Here is a 22,072-nt window from a genome sequence, read left to right on the forward strand (position 1 = left end):
GGACAGAGGGAAAAACATCTCCATCAGATAAGGCATGAAGTTGATAAATGTCTCTTACTTATTTCACAAATATCTATGAACATCTATTTTTTGGGCCTATGCTAGGTGCTATGGATATAATTGTGAGATACATTTTGTGTTCTCAAAATGTTCACAACTAGTAAGAAAGGCAGAAAGTCAAATAAAGTTTTCATTGCATTAGAAGCATCTCCAAGACAATATGGGTAACCAGGAGTGACTTTTGGAACAAAACCTGCAATATCTCTGGGATATACCTCAGTCTTCAGACTAAATTAAGGAACTGAGGGAGGGTTCACAGAGTAGGTGGTGATTTCCTGAAGAATAAGTGGGTACTCAAATAGTAGGCACAGAAAAATACAGAGAGGAAATTCTCAACAGAAGGAATGCTTTTTGACAGAAAAACAAAGTTAGACATTGGAAACTACAAGTTTCTCAGTATGGGAGGTCCTCAAGTTCAAAAAGTGATTAGAAACAAAGAACAGATCATAAACAACTATCAACATTATGCTGTAGTATTTAGGTATTATCAAGATAGTTGAACATATGATCAAAATTTTATTTAGAAATATTTCTGTGATCAAAACAGGGATGGTTTCAGGGGTGAGTGGGAGGAGATTTAAACAGACACTATAACACTATGATATGAAGCTATTTAAAAATAGAATAATTAAACAAGAGTAATGGGAAGGGAGAACAGTGAACAATATTTAAACCAGATTAATAGGACTTGGGATTTCTTGAGTGTAGGTGGAACTGACCTTAAGAAGGAGTGCAGGAATACCTTGGAGACATTGCAGGTTCAATTCCAGATCACTACAACAAGATGAGTCACACAACTTTTTTAGTTTCTCAGTGCATATAAAAATTATGTTTATACCATAGTATATTACGTTTGCAATAACATTATATCTAAAAACAGCATATGTACCTTAATTTGAAAATACTTCATTGCTAAAAAATGCGAATGATCATCTGAGCCTCTAATGATTGTTTTTGGTAGTGGAGGGTCTTGACTTGATGTTGATACCTGCTGGCTGGTCAGCGTGGTGGTTTCTGAAGGGTGGGGTGGCTATGGGGATTTTTAAAAATGAAATATCAATAAAGTTGGCCACATTGATTGACTTACAAAAGATTGCTCTGTGGCATGTGATTCTGTTTGATGGCATTTTACTCACAGGACAATGGCTTTCAGAACTGTAGACAGTCTTCTCAAACCTTGCCACTGCTTTATCAATTAACTTTATGTGATATTTTATATTCATTGTTGTTATTTCAACAATGATCACAGAATCTTCACCAGGCGTAGATTCTTTCTCAAGAAATCACCTTCTTTGCTCACTGTTAAGGAACATCTTCTTATCCATTAAAGTTTCATCATGAGATTACAGCAAGTTAGTCACTTCTTCAGGCTCTACTTACAATTCCAGTTCTTTTGCTATTTCCAACACAACAGAAGTTAATTCCTCCACTGAAATATTAAATCCCTCAAAGTCATCCTTGAGGTTTGGAATCAATTTCTTCTAAACTCCTGTTAATGTTGATATTTTTGTCCCTTCCCATGAATCATAAATACTCTTAATGGCATCTAGAATGGTGAATTCTTTTCAGAAAGTTTTCAACTGACTTTGCCTAGATTCATCGGAGGAATTACTATCTATGGCAGCTATGGCCTTAAAAAATGTATTTCTTAATAAGACTTGAAAGTTGAAATTACCCCTTAATCCAGTGACTACAGAATGAATATTGTATTGTCAAGAATGAAAACAAAATTAATCTCCTTGTACATCTCCATGAGAGCTCTTGGATGACCAACACATTGTCAGTGAGCAGTAATATTTTGATAGGAATCATTTTTTCTGAGCAGCAGGGTCTCAGTAGTGGGCTTAAAACAGTCATTAAGGCATGTTGCTATCATCCAGGCTTGTTCCATTTCTAAAGCACAGTAGATTTAGCATAACTCTTTAGGGTCCTAGGATTTTTTAGAATGATAAATGAGCACTGGCTTCAACTTAGTCACCAACTGCATGATTCCCTAACAAGAGAGTCAGCCTTTCTTCTGAAGCTTTGAAGCCCGGAATTAATTTCACTCTAGTGAAAGTTGTAAACGACATCTTCCAGTTGAAGGCTGTTCAATCTCCATTGAAAATCTATTGCTTAGTGTAGAGAACTTCATCAGTGATCTTCTGAACAACTTGCTGCAGCTTCTACATTATCACTTGTTGCTCCGTCTTGCATTTCCGTGGCATGGAGATAGCCTCTTAAACCTCATGAACCAACTTCTGCAGGCTTCAGACTTTTCTTCTTCAGCTTCCTCACCTTTCTCAGTCTTCACAGAATTGAAGAGAGTTGGACCTTGATCTGGATTATTCTTTGGCTTAAGAGAATGTTGTGGCTGGTTTGAGCTATCCAGACCAAACTTTCTCCGTACCAGTCATAAGCCTTTTTCACTTGCTTATCATTGGTATGTTCAATGAAGTAGAACTTTCAATTTTCTTCAAGATCTTTTCCTTTGCATTTGCGCCTGGCTAACTACCTAGCTTTTGATCTACTTCAGCTTTCAACATGCCTTCCTCACTATGCTTGATCATGTCCAGCTTTCGATTTAAAGGTGTGACTCTTCTTTCACTTTAATACTTAAAGGCCATGATAATAGGGTTATTATTTTGAATGGGCCTAATAACAGTATCATTGTATCTCAGGAAATAGGGAGGCCAAGAGAGAGGAGAATGACTAGCTGGTAGAACGATCAGAACACTCAACACGCTTATCAGTTAAGTTTGCCATCTCATGTGAGTGCAATTTGTGACATCCCAAAACAATGACAATGGTAATATCAAAGGTCATTGACTACAGATCACCATAACATATAATAATACTGGAAAAGTTTAAGACATTATGAGAATTATCAAAATCTGGCACAAGGATGCACACTCTCGGAAAAATGACACCTATAGAATTGCTAGTCACAGAGTTGCCACAAATCTTTACTTGGTTAAAAAAAAAACCTATCTATGAAGCACAATAAAATGAGGTATGCCTATATAGGATGAAATTTGCCAGATGTTTTTATATTAAGTAATTGAGAGAATAGTGACTTTAAGGACTTAAAAGAAAAATGATAATTAATGTCAAAGCCAAACAGAGATGAGTCAAGAAAAAGATGAGCGAGTGCCCCTTGGATTTACCAGTCCTAAATTCAAGCACAATTTCTGTGTCTACTGGAACGGAACTTCAGTTGTAGACGTAGATGTAAACAGGTGAGCTGTAAGTAGTAGAAGAGAAAGGGTTCACATTAAAAAGTTGGCTAGAAAGAGAAAGAGCAATGGCTAAATGGGAACGTAAAACTCAAAATGATGTTTCTGATATAGCTATTTTATAAAGATGGAAAAATTTGGGGCATTTATGAAGTGAGAAAGAAGTATGGTATTGGGGAAGGAGGGTATTTAACAGTGAAGTCTTGGAGGAACAGAGAAGGAAGAGTTGGGATTCAGAATTCAGGCTATCTTTGCCTGAATTCATTTCAGAGAGAGTTAGAACATTTCATTTTCAAGAGAAGAGGACATGTAAAACAATAGCTATAATTACAGATATATGTGGGGTGAGAAAAATCAAAGACAGTATACTTCTTACAGCTTCTATTTCGATTGCAAATTCAGAGGCAAGGCAATTAAATAGGGCATTTGGGAGAGTGTTGCTGATTTAGAACCACTGTCCCAAGAAAAAGGAAAAAAAAAATCCCTAGTTGACTAGAGAAAATAAAAACTGTCCTCATAATTGTGTTATTTTTCCAATAGCACTCAGCAGTCTGCTTGTACAAGTGGAAAATTCACATAAGGATGTGGACAGCATCAAATGAGAGGCTCACTGCTTTAAGTTATAAACTATTTGAGTTAAATATAACATAATGTATTGGCAGGTAAGAAATTAAAATCAGAAGAATGTTAGATATTTATGCCTAGTGTTCCAGTATTGGAGCGCTAAACATGTGGGAGTTATTTATATCCTACTGCTCAAGGATATCTCCAAGGTCTGATTGCAAAAATTCAAAAAGTTGCAACTTCAGGAATAAATGGGTTAATAGACTGGTTATCTAGGATCTAGATAAAACTCCCTTCCCAGAGAGTTGGGATTTTTAGGAAATAAAACAGGGACAGCATATGTAAGTTTTAATACCAACTCTGAAAAGAAAAGTTGAGAAGGCTGATAATTTTGGCATAATACCATAAGAAAATTTATGGAAAGTCAAAGAGGTGAATAAAAGTCTTCAGTACATAAAAATCCAGTTGGAATCCCAAATTCATGTTCATCCAATATATGCATTTTCATGAATTTCCCAAAGAAAATTTGGCAACTAGGAAGTGGTCATGGGGAGCGTATCCTGAACTAAGGACTTTAAAGGGGAGATGTAAGGAGTAGTCAAAGAAGACATACATTACAGTGGCAGCAAGGGCTTTCTTGAGATGGCTGATTATCATGTTCAGCAGGTGGAGTTAGGTGGCTGTGAAATCACAATTATAATTAAGAACACTTTTTTTAAAAAAGAGAATATGGAAGGCACAGGGTAGTTATGGTCAGAAAGTGATTTCAGATCTTGAGATTTTAGTTTTGAAATGTTTCACACATTTAAAAAGGATAAGATTTTGTTACTGAAGTCTAATGTGCTAGAAAGATTATCAATATGGACATTGAAGAGTTTGAGCAGAGATGGCACAAAGTTAGCTGTATTAAATATTTGATAAGTAAATAAATAAATGGGAGGCTGGGTGTGGTAGCTCACACCTGTAATCCCAGAACATTGCGAGGCCGAGGTGGGAGGATCACAAAGTCAGGAGTTCAAGACTAGCCTAAGACAAGATGGTGAAACCCTGTCTTTACTAAAAATACAAAAATTCTATGGGTGTGGTGGCAGGCATCTGTAATCCCAGCTACTTGGGAGGCTGAGGCAGAGAACTGCTTGAACCCGGGAGGCAGAGGTTGCAGTGAGTCGAGATCGTGCCATTGCACTCCGGCCTGGATAACAGAGCGAGATTTTGTCTCAAAAAAATTAAAATAATAAATAAGATAATGGATAAGTGAGTGAATAGACAGTAAACAAAAAGCATTTGAAACACAGTGTAAATGGTAGTATATGGAAGTTTTATAGTGATAGCAATGAGAATGAAAAGGGGAGGTAATTAATAGGAAAAACAACATCTGGGCCAAAATATATTCTATTCCTGCAGTAACCCCCCATCTATTTTGTCTGACGTTTATATTGATTAATCACCATGGGTCACAAAATTATATTTCGTTAATATCTGCAAATACCTAATGAGAAACCCTATTTGATTATTTCTTAGCTTTGAGGCTTCTGATGATTTTGAATTAGTTTCTTGCTTCACAGAATATTTAATTGAAAATTTCTTGTGTGCTTTATTCACACAGCATATAATGTTTAATATTAGTAGCTCAGGTGGATACCTTGTATTGCTTCTCAAGACGTACTCTCAATCTATTTCTACTTGGGTCTCATCCCAAGGAGGTGGACCTGTATGGCTTCAATGGGGTAATCTAACCTTCCGATGACCAACTGAATTCAGCCAATGAGCAACTCTAGCAAGAGATCAGTGGGAAGAAGCAGAATGAGTTTGGGCTGTGTATGCCCCCAGTTTCATTCCTGCATCATGTCCTCTGCTAGGTTGGGTTCCTATACAGAAGGTGATGGGTCCTCTCCATGCAGTCCTCTCTATGCAGCTGGCTCTCTTAATATAGATTTTGGCAACTGCAAACTGTCTTCTCTTTTTAGGGCCTGGGAGTAATAAAAAGCTCCTCTACAGTTAGGCTTGGCATTCCCCACTGTCCTTTATGGTTTCTCTGCTTCTTGGCTATACAGTCGTGAATATTCCTTTATGAAACCAACCTCAAATTTTCCTAATTTGACTGTGCCATCTGTTTCCTACTGGGACCCTAACTCAGGCAAAATCAAAAACATTATCAATAACCTTGTTATTAATCTGTTTAAAAATGTGTTTTTATGACCTTGTAATATTTTCTCATATACTACTTTTACCATGTATCACTATACTACATTTTAAAGATTCATTTCATTGGGTTACTTTATGATTTTCTTTTTTTTTTTTTTTTTTTTTTGAGACGGAGTTTTGCTCTTGTTACCCAGGTTGGAGTGCAATGGCGCGATCTCGGCTCACCGCAACCTCCGCCTCCTGGGTTCAGGCAATTCTCCTGCCTCAGCCTCCTGAGTAGCTGGGATTACAGGCACGCACCACCATGCCCAGCTAATGTTTTTTTGTATTTTTAGTAGAGACGGGGCTTCACCATGTTGACCAGGATGGTCTCGATCTCTTGACCTCGTGATCCACCCGCCTCGGCCTCCCAAAGTGCTGGGATTACAGGCTTGAGCCACCGCGCCCGGCCTATGATTTTCATTTACATTTTAAGTTCATTTAGCAGAAGGCAAACTCCTAGATATAAATGTAGCTATGTCTCTTAATTAGTTTATACTAAGTAAGATTCTTGGTAGCACAGTATTTTATTCATTGGCTTGTGAGGTACCTAGAGATTTCTAAAGAAATTCTTTAGGTATAGATAGACGTGCCCATCTTTAAAAACGTTTTAGACAATGATGTTGGTTGGCATGGTTATGATGAATTGCTAACAACCCAGAAGACTTTTGTCCTGGCAGGAATATAGTGTATTTGATCATAGGATGCAGTTTTACTATGAAAAGAGAGAAATCACTTACCAGAAGCTCTTAGTTAAATTGGAAAGCAGGTTGATTACTTTTAATACTGCAGATGATTGACTAGAAACAAAGACCATGTGTCAGAAGTGTTAATACTTAAAACAACCTATTTTTAAAAATATTTTTGCCAATGAACAAAAATGACTACTTGGAAGATCATTAATAAGCATGAAAATAAGCCCTTTTAATGTAGTATCCGTATTCCAAGCTGAAATAGACAAACTGAAAAAAAAAAAAGCATTTAAATCCATAAGATATAATCATATAAGAACTACATTTCCAGTTCATTCCTAATTGGTTTTAATCACTTACAGTGATCTATAGCCTAATTTTAATTTATAAAACAATGGGCAATTTTTTCTTCACTATAAGAATAATATTAAACGTTTAGATCTTTAAAACCAGTACTGGCTCTATAGTGGCGTTTTATGTCTGGAAGTCTAGTTTGCATACTTGTTGCATATTTAGTCTCCAGTATACTCTCTCCCCCACCCAGATGTTCACTGGCACTCCCAAGGCAAGTTTTCCCCTCATAATCCCATGCCAAAAACAAAATTGCATGTCAGTGAAACTAACAACCAAGGTTTGAATCAGATATATTCATATTTGAGCTGGAAGTGTAATGTTTTTATTAGCTAATACTGGCCTTAAATGAAAAAGGAGAGAAGCAGACTAGACAAGTGGTGAGTGCCTAGGAGTCCTTGAAGTGGAGAGAAAAAGGTCATTGAATACCAAAGCGGGATCCTCATGCTGACTGTTACCTATGAGCACCTCCCTATTTCTGGTCTTGGGTACTTGAAGAGTATCCAGCAAATAAATTGTTACAGTGCAGTATAATAAATAGTCTGGTATATATGGAAACAAATATGGCTCCTTAATACAGGTCAGATATGTCAGGAAAGTCTTTCAAGCAGAAGTGAGTTATAAGCTGAGATCTGAAAAAGGGGTTTGATTTTGCCAGAAAAGGGCTGCAAAAACAACTCCCAAAACTGAAGTATCACGTTCAGAGTGAAAGAGAAAGGAGAAAACATGGCCAGCTCAGTGAGAATGCAGTGCCTCTGAAGTATGAGGTCGAATCGTAGCCTGTGCAGAAGGGGAAATGGAGAAGTAGTTAATAATGGAGGTGGCCAGGTATGCAGGACCAGGACACAGAATGCCTTGTGTTTGCTAAGTTTATAGAAGGCCATCAGAGATTAAGGAAAGGAGTCACGATCAACCTTAGGATCCAGAATGATAATTCCATCTGTAGCGGAAGGCACACATTGTTTGGTTAGAAAAGAAGAATCTGATAGGAAGTGACAAAACTGTTAGGTTGCCTTACATCAAGCAGGTAATGAGGAAATGATGAGGACCTAAATTAGTGTAGTGGTGGTATGGGGAAGGCAATAGGAGTAGATGCAACAAGTCTTCAGACATGTTCAGGAGACAAGTTACATCAAATGTAGAAGGAAGAGAAAGAAATCTACCGTGTTTCTGAAGAGGATTGGTATTCACTCTAGTATCAATGGATTTAGTAGGTACATTGATAAAAACTGTGGTACATCGAAACAATGGAATATTATTCAGTGCCAACAAGTGAGACATGAAAAGATGTGGAAGAAATATAAACGCATATCACTAAATGAAAGAAACAAGTGGAAAAAGGTACATGATACATAGATTCCAACTATATGATATCCTGAAAATGGAAAGCTACGGAGGCTGTAAAAATATTAGTGGTTGCCAAAAGATGATGGAGTGAGGGATGAATAGACGTTGCACAGAGGACTTTTAAGGCAGTGAAACTACTCCGTATGATAGTACAACAGTAGATGCATGTCGTTCTACATTTATCCAAATCCATAGAATGTGTAACACCAAGAGTAAGCACTAACATTAAACTATGGACTTTGGGTGATGATGTGTACATGTAGGTTCATTTATTTCAAAAAAATCTATGACTGTGGTGTGAGGTATTCTTAGTGGAGGAGCTTGTGCGTTTGGGGGAACAAGAAGTATGGAGGAACTCTTTATACCTTCCATTCAATTTTGCTATAACCTAAAAGTGAAATTAAAAATAAGGTATTAAAATACATGGCTCAGATTCTGGGAAATAAGTTCAAATTTGAGATGTCTTTGAGAGATTCAGGCGGAGATATCTACTAATGAATGGGATTTCGTTTCCGCATCACAGGGCAGAAAACTGGGTCCCTCTTTCCCCAGACCCTGTCCCCAGCTCCTGGCATGGATGTTCCCAGCTTATCAGCCAGATATGTCAGCACTCTTTCAGCCACAGACACATGAATGTAAGTCTGGGACCAGAGTCTCTTTATTCTACAAAATGTTTTTGACCCTGCCAATAATTAGTTAAGCCAAAATGAGCTTCTTGTATGTATACAGTCAATTATTCTTAATTATATGCCATCCTTTAGAGAACATAAAGGATATTTATGATGGAAATTTCTACATCATGTTTTTCTTTTGGAAGTCATTAGGGTATCCCCTTTTGAAGTAGGTTAACTTCTGAAATGTATTTTGCCTATACTGCAAGCCCTCATTAGCTAATCTAACATCAAAAGCATGAAAACAGGTTTCAAAAGGGTGTTAGACTTAAGAATTTTAGGGGTCTCCAGCTGAGGAAATGAAATTCACAGGCATGTACAACAACTCATTAAGCTAAATGAATTGCTAATGTTGGGGTTTGGTATGGCCTCAGCTTTGACTGCATCTGTCAGGCTGGTACATCTTTTCACTTCACTGAAGAGTGTTATAGGTCTAGAATTATGCCACAGCAAGCCAGAAAGTAGGTATTAGGAGACAAATGACATTACTTTTTTCGTACTTCATTCATGCTTCATACTACCATGTTGCTTCACTTTTTGAGATTAAGAACTAGGTAAGTTTCACAAAGCCGTGACTATAAATACTTAACATGTAATTTAGCTGGGTTAGAGAATGAAAGAGAAAACTCTCCCAAAAGGAAAATAGCTTCATTAATCTTTCTGTGTAACTACTGGTCCTGTTGTATGCACTATACTTCAATTTGCTGCGAAACAAGTGAGGCCCGGAGAGTGCTGGGGGCAGCCACCCAATCCCTGAAATGCTAACTTAGGACTCTGGGACTTTGCTTGGAACTTCTCAAGTCACAGCTCCTGTTTTCCAGGCTCTCCTACATGGTGTGCTGCCCCATCAGCTCTGAGCATGGAAGTGAACACCTGTTTCTGCTGCTTACTGAAACCCCAGTCCTTTCTCCAACCCCATGTTCTCATCATTCTGCATCCTTTCACTAGAGCCAGGGAGGTCTGGGAAGAAGTGACAGCTTCATTTGCCCAACTTCCCTTAGTCTGTGAAACATGTATGGTCCTTCGATGTGAGTAGGTCATGCAGAACAAGAGGGGCTAGCTGGCCACCTGTTAGGGATGGATGAAAAAAATGCTTGCTCTTCCAAATTTTCTGTAATATTGACAATATTTCAGTTTCTCATTAAGGGGTCCTCCTGTGCACATGCTTGTGTATCTCTAGCTAACAAACTATCTCAAAGAAAGGTTTGCTTGTCTTTTTCTTTTGGTGACTGGATATATCAGTTTCATATAATTTTACCTGAGAAATTATTATTCTATAAACACAAAGGGATGATAAATTTGAGGGATGAAAATGTGACAACTTATATTGAATAAGAAGCGTGATTATTTTACAGAATTTTTTTTTCTTTTAGACTAATATTGTTGTTCCTTGCCTTGTAATTATTTTTCTACCATATTTCTCTATGCTTTTGCTTTAGGATTATACACTGAGCAGCCGTATCATCAGTCTTAAACATAATGATCTAACTATAAACTGACAAACGTTCACTAATTAAAGACTAATCTGAAATACACACAAAATACATGGAAAGAAATGACTTTTTAATGCAAGCAATGCTTAAATCGAACAACTATAGCATTACTAAACAGTGGATCTACCATGACACTTAGAAATAAAACATAAAAGTGTAATTACCATGTTCATTATATGTAAAATGTTTGAAAAGACTCTGCCGCTTTATTACTTTCTTAAAATCCTTTGTCAAATCCTTTCTTTAGTTTCACACCCATATATGAAAAATCACAAGTGCCAAATGACTAAAGCTTTACTTATCCTCTTGTTGCATTTCCAATTCACTCTCCAGAATAAGTACATGCTTAAAATTTAAAACCTTTTTACTCTTGTAAGAAAGTTATACATGCATTTTTAAATTAAGATTTTAATAATTGAGTGAAAAAATAAAAGGTTTACTGTATGACTTCAGACTACATTTTTCACAGGAAATGCAAAATAGTACCATAGGAAGATCTGCTCTTTATTCTTCTTTCTCTCCAAGTCTTGCTGTCATCCAATAATGACTTATTAATAGCCATGACACGAGGTGGATTTATCATGAAGCTCATGTAGCTTAAGCTTCAGGGCTCCTAATTTACACTGAGCCCTTCTGGCGTCCTTAGAAGGACCCTAGCAATGTGTTCACGTGACCTTGTGTTTTTTGTCGTCTTCCAAAGTAAAGTAGTGTAATTCCAACTTAAAAGATACCATTCTCCTTTTTCATGACAGAATCCTCTCTGTCACAGTTTTCTTGAAGTGGCCACAGTTGTGGGGTCACAGTTGTGGGGACCTTTTTCAGGGCAGTTCGGTTGGAAATACATTTTAGTTTGGATTCTTGGGTTGTATTTATGAGTTTCTTGTGAGTATAATTAGCTTATTTCTAGCTGTCCCTATATAGGAATGAATTTCAGGAATATTACCATCCATTGTACTCACTCACCTCATATATGGTGAGGAGTTACATATAGAAAAGTCATGTCAAAATATGAATGTGTCACCAGAATTGTGTGGGGGTATGTAAGATTAATCATTGCATAAGAACACTTTAGCCCTGAAATTTTACTGTACCTTATTGAAAAGAAATATTATAGATGTTTTCCAATATTTGTTAAAAAGCTAAGTTAGGGTTGTCCCAAAGCAGAACCTGAGGCAAGAACTTGAGTATAGTTTGTATGGAATGTGACTCACAGACACAGGACTGAGGCAGCAGGGGAAAAGGGATGAAGGAAGAGCCCATCTGGGTATGCAGTTGAGGGTTTTTCTGTGGGGAACGCAGGCTTGGTAACACCAGTACTTTGAGAAGTGTAGGACACGCCTCTCAAAATCAGTCTAAAGAATAGAAGGCTGGGACATTTACTGATTATTTCTGTTCCCAAGGGCTGTTAATTTCTCTCCACTCCAGCTAAGCTCCACTGAGTTGAACAGGCACCGTGGGAGATGGCCCTAAAGCAGAAAAATGGAGACATGCCCTTGAGGTGGGGCATTGGAAGCTGACTCTGTTGTTTATCAGAATTAAGACTGAAATCAGAAGTTAGCCTAAGAGACACAATGTGGAAAATAAAAACCATCTAATGGGAAAATATTTCTATTTCCATTTTTCTGATGAAAATTGTGAAGTTCAGTGAGGCTAGGTCAGTTGCCTGAGATTGAATGGCACATAGGTAGTAGAGATGAGGTCTGAATGCTCATTTGCCTGATGCCAAAGATCAGTTATTTTCTACCACATCACATCACATGCCTGCTTGGGGGGATCTTCTAGGCCAATGAGTCATCTACACTTGACCCTGTTGAGTAAGATGAAATTGCTGACTTGGGCTGATGGGAGCAGATGAAACTAATGCGATAGTTAAGTACTTTGTTACTCTTTTTTTTTTTTAGTGTCTGCTGTTGGGAGATCAATTGTTCCTGGCATATAGAGAATGAGATTGTTTGTAGAAAAGGGGATTGAGCTTTGTAAATAAATCACTAATTTACATAGACCCACTGAACACCCTGTTTTAGAAGGTGTAATACAACACAAAAATAATTCTGTTGTAAACCCAAAGAAAATGTAGTTCCCCATATCATGTCACATAACTCAAAAGGTAGGAGGAATAGTAATAATGAATAATAGATGACTTAGAGCAAAGTTTATATATTTGGCTTCACTGTAGGCAAAGGGAGAATGCAATCAGTATTTACTAATTTCTTACTCCATGCCAGGCACTGTGGCAGTGACCATTAAATCAGGCTATTAGATAGATGGGAGAAGTCCGTTGCTTAATGACCTGCCAGGAGGGTAGTGGCTACGTTAGACAATTCTAAAGTTTACCAACGCTTTATCTGTCTCTCCTGTATTTTCAGAACAAGGGGGACTATACTTTTACTAGTCATGTGACTGATCTTGGCAATAAAATGTGGGCTGCAATGATGAAAGCCACTTTTTAACTGAAAAGTGCTTAATTGCTGATGCTCAGCTCTCCAGCCCTCTTTGCCTGTGCCAGGTAGATTGTAGAAGCATGTGTTTCTGCAGAGGAGCCATAAGAGCAAATTAGTCTAGCAGGTTTAGTTACCAGAGGGAGTGCAGTTTCCTTGCAGCCACAGTGGACCTTGCATGTATGAAAAATAAACTTTTGTTTTGTTAAACCAATGAGACGTTGGGGTTGCTTGATACCATAGCATATTATAGACTAAACTGACAGGCAGAATGCAAAAATACCTAGGCCAAAGTGACTTCAAAGACCATCTGTTTTCCTTTAGGTTTAAAATGTTGTTTCTTACTTATGGGTTTGTTTTTTTTTTTCGTATATCATGTTTTTGGTGAAGTAATTTGTGAACTGTTTGAACACTGAAAAATATAGAATACACTCAGAAAGAAAAATCATCTCATAGTCTAAACCCAGCTGAAATTTTGTTGTATTTCATCTCATTTTCTATATATGTATACGGATACATTTTGAAATTATTGATACATTACAGCAAGTAAAATTTTCTATCCTTTTTACATTAAATATCATTGCTAAGTTTTGTTAAATTAGACATTCTTGTTGACCTATTTTTTAAGCAGCTTGGTGAAAGTGCAAATAATTTCTTGACTTCACCTCACCTACTAGCTCTCTTTCTTGTTATGTAGTACACATTCCTTATTATTTCTTATTACACAAAGAGAATAGGCATTTTATCTGTTCCCTGATCCAGGAGCCCACTCCCCTATGATGAGAAATGTTGCTTAAATTTCATCTCACACATCAATAGTTAAGTTGCTCACAGTGAATCAATCAAATATTCAAGCAAAATAACAGCGAAGTGTCTGAGCTGACCAACTGTTTGCCTTAGTGACAGTCCTATAAAATTATAATCTTGTATTTTTTACCCTAAAATTTATCTTACGTCTTTATCTTTGTCCTATACTTTGTTCCTTTGTTTCTATTTTTCTTGTGTACCAGGGATCTCTGAAAAATATTATTGCAGCAAAACTCATGGTAATAGCAATTCAGTTAGATGGAAAATGATTAGAAGTTAAAATAACTTGAACTATGAACTTTCCAACCACAGACCTGAGAAATGCTACAGAAAAAAGTGTTACATTTCAAATAGGAAAAATATTGCAATTTTATTTTCTTTGATGCAGTAACTAATCTGTGAGAAGATGAAAATTTTTAAGACATTTAAAAAGAGTAAATTGCTCTAGCTTTGAGGTTAGTATTCATAAATGACAAAAAATCCATATTTAATAATTGAGACAATTTCCTAAGTGATACCCCATACACTATCAATATGGTACAGCATTTTCCTTTGTTTTGCTTTTCTCATTTATCTATCCCTGACACAGATATCATTTTTCAGCTTTTTCTAGTGGCACTGCTTAGTTACTTTTTGCAGCAATCACAACTGGTGAAATCATCTGAAGCGTAGCCAAGTATAATAGTCCACTAGTATCCCACTATCAAAAGTAACTCCTACTCTACACTTGGGAAAAAAACGAGGATGCATTTGTGGGCTTGTGAAAGGAGCCACAGCAGAAACTCTGCAGGCAGAAGTTCTTTGCATACATAAAAACACATCAATAGGCAGCTACACTGCAAATCCTCCCCCATAACCAGGTAAATGGAGACTCAATGAACAGAGGCTCACACCAAGTGTCTAATCCTGTCATGTATTTTATGTAGAGACCGTGGTGGCCAAGTGCTACAGGAAAGTTAAATATTCTCTTAGATGGGCACTAAGATTTTGGGAGGATAGGAAGTATCTACAACAATTCAGCAGAATTTTCTGGGATAATAAGGACGACAACACACAACAGCAGCAGTTATTTAGGGACTAACATGTGATAGGCATTTACACCAAGCACTTCAGAGGTTGTTAAGCCTAACAAGTATAAGAAATAGGCACGTCCAGTTTATAAATGAGGAAAGTAAAATAGAGAGGTTAAGCAACTTATACAATGCACACAATTAAAATGTGAAGGAGACAATATTCATATTTTTCTGACTTTAAAGCCTGTTCTCTTAGCCATTGTGTTACATTGTCTCTACGTCCGAGTTAACCTCACAGATCACCTTGTCTCTTATTAGCTGTGTGACATTGAGCATGAAAGTTAACAGTCCTTCAGTTCCTTCTCTGAAAAATTAATGCCCTGCCTTCATGGGGGTAGCGGGTTATTGTGAATATCAGAAGGAGTTAACAAATGTCAAAGTGCTCTGTCAACTTGAAATGCCATATAAATGAGAACAATTTCATAGTCACCATTACTGTTAATAGTAATTGTTTTCATAATTGGAACTATCCTGCAGTTCCTCTCATGTAAAGAATGATTCTAGGGCCTAGGACTCAAAGTGTGGTCTACAGAGCTGCTTTTTTTTTTTTTTTTTCTTTTTTTTTTTTTTGAGACGGAGTTTCACTCTTGTTACTCAGGCTGGAGTGCAATGGCGCGATCTCGGCTCACCGCAACCTCCGCCTCCTGGGTTCAGGCAATTCTCCTGCCTCAGCCTCCTGAGTAGCTGGGATTACAGGCACGCACCACCATGCCCAGCTAATGTTTTGTATTTTTAGTAGAGACGGGGTTTCACCATGTTGACCAGGATGGTCTCGCTCTCTTGACCTCGTGATCCACCTGCCTCGGCCTCCCAAAGTGCTGGGATTACAGGCTTGAGCCACCGCGCCCGGCTCAGAGCTGCAGTTTTAGCATCTCCTGGGAATTTGTCGGAAATGTGGAATCTCGGGCCCTACCCTACACCTAGTGAATTAGAACCTGCAGTTTTACCAGATCTCCAGATGATTCTTAAGCACATTATGTTTGAGAAGCCATTGTAAAGGGCTGAAAAGAAATCTACATTAAGGATACTGATCTGTTTTGAAGTTTTAGAGATTTTAGGCCTTAATGAAGGTAGCAGATGGGGATCCTTACAAATTGTTCCTTCAAGGATTTCAAGATTGCTGGATGTCTTTAGATGAATTGCATGTGGTTATCAGGTCTTAAAAAAATTACACAGCTGATGTAAGAAACAATTAGACTAGAATTTGAGTTTCTGACATATTCAAGCATTCTTTCTAATGGTGTAGTAAAATGTACTGTGAAATATTTTTAGGAGATGATATTTGAGAGAATAAAATGTTTAAGTAAAGGTATTACCAAATTTCCATTTTCAGATTTGATTACATAAAAAGTGAAAACTTTCATACTATAAAATACATCATAAGAGCCACAGACACATAATATATATAAATACACACACACACACACACACACACACCCCCCAAAATATGTAGAAAGGTATATGTAAACATTGAACATATTAAAAAATCCTCAACCTTGGCCGGGCCCAGTAGCTCATGCCTATAATACCAGCACTTTGGGAGGCCAAGGAAGGAGAATTGCTTGGGGCCAGGAGTTTGAGACCCTCTCATTAGGTGTCAAGAAAATGCAAGATGAAAGTTTAAAAGTATACCATTTTTTAATCTGTTCAGATTGACGCACCTTAGAAAGGCTAGATTATTTCAACTATTAACAATTTTATGAGGAACTTGTCGTCATGATACTTTTTATAGGAATACCAATTGGCACAATGTATTTGGAAGTTTCTTTGGATCTATGTACACTTAAAATGGTTATATCCAATAACCAAGTAATTACATTTTGGGCAAATATTCTTACATAACATAGGTATATTTTTGCTTTGGTATACAGATATTTTTGTGTAATCATATTCATACTTTTCAATAAGAAATAGAGACATACAAATGTCTAGAGGGATGGATAAATACAATATGATGCAATGATATACTGAAATACTCTGCTTCGTTTAAAAATAATGAGATAGTTTAAAGAATGTTTATGTTAAAGTTATCCATGATATAAACTTAGGTGAAAAGAAATTACAGTGGATATATACGTTTTCATGCATGTATATTTATATAAGTATATATCATCATTTTAAAATACTGATATGATTACATACTTTCTTATACTTAAAACAAGGTTGAAAATACAAAAGCAAAACTGTAGAAGCAGTGATATGTGGAGGCAACTCTGGAGAAGAATGAGGAACTCAGTTTTAACATCAGACATACTGTATTATTTGATTTTATTATAGGAAGCAAATAGAATTGTAATTTAAAATATAGATTCAAATGGCACTTTTTCCTATATTTTCATTATATTTATTAACAAGATCACTGTTTCAGACATTTCTGAGCCTCTGCTTTGTTCTTTGAGCACTGCTTTTCTTAAAGCTGAATGATTAACTCTCCTCCTTAGGGATATTTGTTGTGCAATTCACAAGTTCAATACAGTCAGGGTTTTAAACAATGTGCTTTGTTTCGATTTTAAAATTATCTTGTTTACTAGAAATCCAAGGAAATTTTTTGAATAAAAAAATAAAAAGTATGTCTGCTCGTTAAAATTCAAATACAATTTTAGGGCATGAGAAATAAGAGGACTGGAAAGAAGACAGGAATTAGTGCTGGACAAGTTGTAAAAATAATGGTTTCCAAATATGTTTAGATCATGAGAAAGAAGAGTGATAACAAATTTGAAAGTTCATTGTCTTAATCACTTTGGGTATTTTCTCTTGATTAATAGCAAAGAGAGACTCATGAGCCATGAATAGGTCACAGAGAAGAAATATTAGAGGTTATTTTAGAATGTGGTTGCATCTGTCTTGTGTTCGGTTTTGTGATTAGATTTTAGCGCTCTCAGGCATCAACTATACCTTACTGCTTCTATAATTTTCTATCCTGATCCCTCAATTTTTAGTAGTTTAGGGGCTTCACAGTCAATTACAAGGGATATCTCTGGTTCTGAAGCTTTTAACCTAGCTTTTAGAGGCAGGGTCAAGGATATTATTTTGTTCCATTGCAATCAAATGACATTTCCAGTTATAGCCATATTCTAAGATTGTCATTTCTTGCTAAGACTTTGGAAAAGGCTATGATTTTGCATCTGGAGAGTCACCTTTCTGAGTTATCTGAAAAGAAAAAACATTGCAGTTTTTCACAATATCTTTCACTAAAAAGTTTCAAATAATTTTTATGGCATTCATTAAGGTTTACAATGCTATATATGTAAGTAGAGAGAAAATTTCTCTGAAATAGAGAATAAAAGTAGCTTAACAGGACAGTGGTAACAATACCTATGGAGATGAGGAAAAAACAATGGTTTAAAAATCGTATACTGTGTAGGAAGAAACACATTACGAAAACTAAAATGTGGTTACAAAGCTTTATCTCACATCTCAATGTGCTTAATATGTCAAGTGATTTATAATATACTGTAAGTGTAGAATGCCTAATAATAATACCTGCTCTTTGCCAGGTACCAATTTAACAACTTTACACCCATTACCAGTTATCATTGTATACTCCCAACGACTCTATTCTATTTGGAATTTAGAGATTGGAGTTACTATCTCATTTTAAAATAAGGATAGTGAGCCACTGAGATGTTAAGTTTCTTGTCCACAGTCACACATAAAGAGGGAAAGATGAGAATTTGAACCTAGAAACATTGATACTTATGTTTATAAATGTATCATATTTTGGAGACCACAATAAACAATGACCGAGGCAATCAGAATTAGTCTTTGAAACACAAGGAAAGCAGAACTAGACGTATTTAAGGAATATGGAAAGCCCCTAGCCCAACATCTTCACCATTAATTTTCTTATTAACTGAAGAGTCACATTCTGTTTTCATTGGAATACATTATTTTTATAACTATAAAATATAGACTGTAATAATAACAGGTAATGATCAGAAAAGGAAAACTAAATGGATAATTCATAAACGGATATATTTTCAACTTCATAAGTTGTTAGGGAAAGCAAGACAGGTTAAAACAACTGTGAAGTACATTTTTACATTCCTTAAATAAAAATAAAATCAGACAGTATCAAGTGCTGGTGATGATGTGTAGACACAAGGACTGTCACACTTTATAGGAGGGAGTACAAGCTACTATGAAGAGCGATTTAGAATTATCTAATATTGTCACAGATGCTTATACACTTTGACACAACAGTTTTACTTCTAGGTATACATGTTAGAAAAATCTTTACACATGTGCACAAGGAGACCATTAGAAAAGTTTTTATTTTTGCAGCATTGCTTGTAAGAGGAAAATACAAACAAGTGGAAAGCATATAAATAACTTAAAATGAATGAACAAGAGCTGCAAGATTCAAAAATGAACAAATTTTAAAAATTGTGGACCTAAGGAAGCCAGATTATCCAAAGATATATACAGTATGATGGGATTTATATAATACTTGCAAACTGCAAAATAATACTTTTTTAGATAGGTATTTGTTCGAATAGTATAACTTATAAAGTAATAATAAACACCAAAATTTATGCATAGTAACGGTTACCTCCAGGAAAGATGATTTGAAAATTGCCTTACAGGGACTTTCAGCTTTTTCTTTTATGTTTTATTTAACATACATTTTAAATATGGCAAAGTTTAGAAATTTGATAAAATGGGAGGGTAGCTACTTGACATTCATTATCTTCTATGCTTTGTTTATGTGAATAAAATATTTGACAATAAACATAATATGTGCTTTTTATAAGAAAATAGAAAATGCAGAAACACCTCATTTATCCCATTACTTAAAGAAAACAATTTAAAAATCAGCCTATTTTCTTACGGTCATACTATGAATTTTATAGCTATTTGTATACCATATACAAAATTGTGTGTTCTAAGTAGAGATAGGCTATGATGTGTGTGTGTGTGTGTGTGTGTGTGTGTGTGTGTGTTTCCTTCCAGTCTCTATTAAAAATAATATTCTAACCCTGACAACACATGATAATATTATTGGATATTACACCTCCAGGTGAAGTATTTTGAGCTTGTTTTCAATCACAGCCACCTAATTTGAGGTCCTGAGGGATTGTAAAACTAGCAGGCATATTTCCATAATAAGAATGGGCAAAAGTTTGGTGTGCTTTCTAAAGGACTGACAGGGTGTGATGGGCAGGTCAGTAAACCCTTTGGGGAGTCGAGGAGAATCAGCATCTGCCTGCATTACTAAGAGGTGGTCTGTGAAGGATAAACTTAACCTGCTTTACAATTTTGCTTTGGGCTAGCCCTGGAGAAAAAGATGAATAAATACACAGGATTTAGTGTTATACTGTATCTAATATACAATTTGAAGCAATAGCTTATTATTAGAAACACTGACTGAGACATAATTTATCATCAGCATACGAAAAGTGTGTGATCATTTCCAACCAGCACAGCATAGCAGCACAGATTTTTTTTTTTTTTTTTTTTTTTTTGTAAAATATGCCTTGTGTGACTGATTAAAAAGTGAACAGTCCTCTGCAGCCATGGGTCCATTGTGATTTGTGAAATCGGTGCCTGTTTTTCTGCACCAGCCTCTATGGGCCCAACTCTGCTTTCAAGCAAAGTTAAGAGGCACATGCATTGGGGTAGTTTAAGGGGTCAGTAGAAAGGCTGAGCTTCACAATGTTGGTCTGACAATATGTAATTAGAGATTTTTTTTTTTTGTGACATACTAATATAACCCTAGGAACGGTATCATGTAAACTTTACCAGTTGCCTCCTTGCTATTTGGAAAAAGGAAGGGTTGAAATGTCAGGTTCTGGTTTAGTATAAGGCAAGTGAAGTTGTGTAACGTCTGATCCTTTATTTAAAATTTGTGTATTTTATTCATCATGGATTGTTGGATTAATTTTGATTTTTAAAGTATTATATTGTATTACAATAATATTTATCTTGATTACTGAGTTTCATGGTATCTCCTTAAATTTTGTGTGTCTTACTCACCTTACTGGCCACACCCTAATCCCCTCAGGATAAAAAAAAGTGACAGTGGAGAACATGTGGAACTCCCCACAAAACCATTCAGCTACCTCTGGGGATGATGACATAGGCTTAAACATATCATTTATATATACATATATACACACACACACACACACACACACATACACATACACACATATATACACACACACACGTACTAAATATACATATATATATATATGTATATTTAGTACTATATATATAGTATATATAATAATGACCTGGTGTCAGAATATCAGCAATACCAAGATGCCACAGCTGAGGAGGAGGAGATTGAGGAGTGTGCTGGGGAGGAGGTAGCCTAGAAGCTTCCTTTTCTAGGTAAAGGGGGAAGTAGTATGGATTATTCAGTGTGTGTGTGTGTGTGTGTGTGTGTGTGTGTGTGTGTGTGTGTGTGTGTGTGTGTGTGTGTGTATGTGTGTGTGTATGAATGATATGTTTGAGCCTATGTCATCATCCCCAGAGGTAGCTGAAGGGTTTTGTGGGGGAGTTCCACACATTCTCCACTGTCACTATATATATATATATATATATATATGGTACGTGTGTGTGTGTGTGTGTGTGTGTGTGTGTGTGTGTGTGAATGATTTGCCTCTGTCCCTACCCAGATCTCATCTTGAATTGTACTTGAATTGTATATAATTCCCACCGTTGTGGGAGGGACCTGGTGGGAGATAATTTTGCATCATGGGGGTGGTTTCCACTTACTGTTCTCATGGTAATGAATAAGTCTCACGAGATCTGATGGTTTTAGCAGGGGTTTCTGTTCTTGCATCTTCCTCATTTTCTCTTGCTACCACAATGTAAGAAGTGCCTTTCACCTCCCGCCATGATTCTGAGGCCTCCTCAGCCATGTGGAACTGTAAGTTCAATTAAATCACTTTTTGTTCCCAGTCTCGAGTATATCGTTGTGAGCAATATGAAAAGGAAGTAATACAATAAATTGGTGCCAGAAATGGGGTATTGCTGAAAAGATACCTGAAAATGTCAAAGCAACTTTGGAACTGGGTAACAGGCAGAGGTTGGAACAGTTTGGAGGGCTCAGAAGAAGAGAGAAAAACATGGGAAAGTGTGGAAGTTCCTAGAGACTTGTTGAATGGCTTTGGCCAAAATCCTGTTAGTGATACAGACAATAAGGTCCAGGCTGAGGTGGTCTCAGATG

The sequence above is a fragment of the Sapajus apella genome, unplaced genomic scaffold, assembly GCF_009761245.1.
Source record: "Sapajus apella isolate SASKATOON/1434 unplaced genomic scaffold, GSC_monkey_1.0 scaffold41, whole genome shotgun sequence".
NCBI lineage: Eukaryota > Metazoa > Chordata > Mammalia > Primates > Cebidae > Sapajus > Sapajus apella.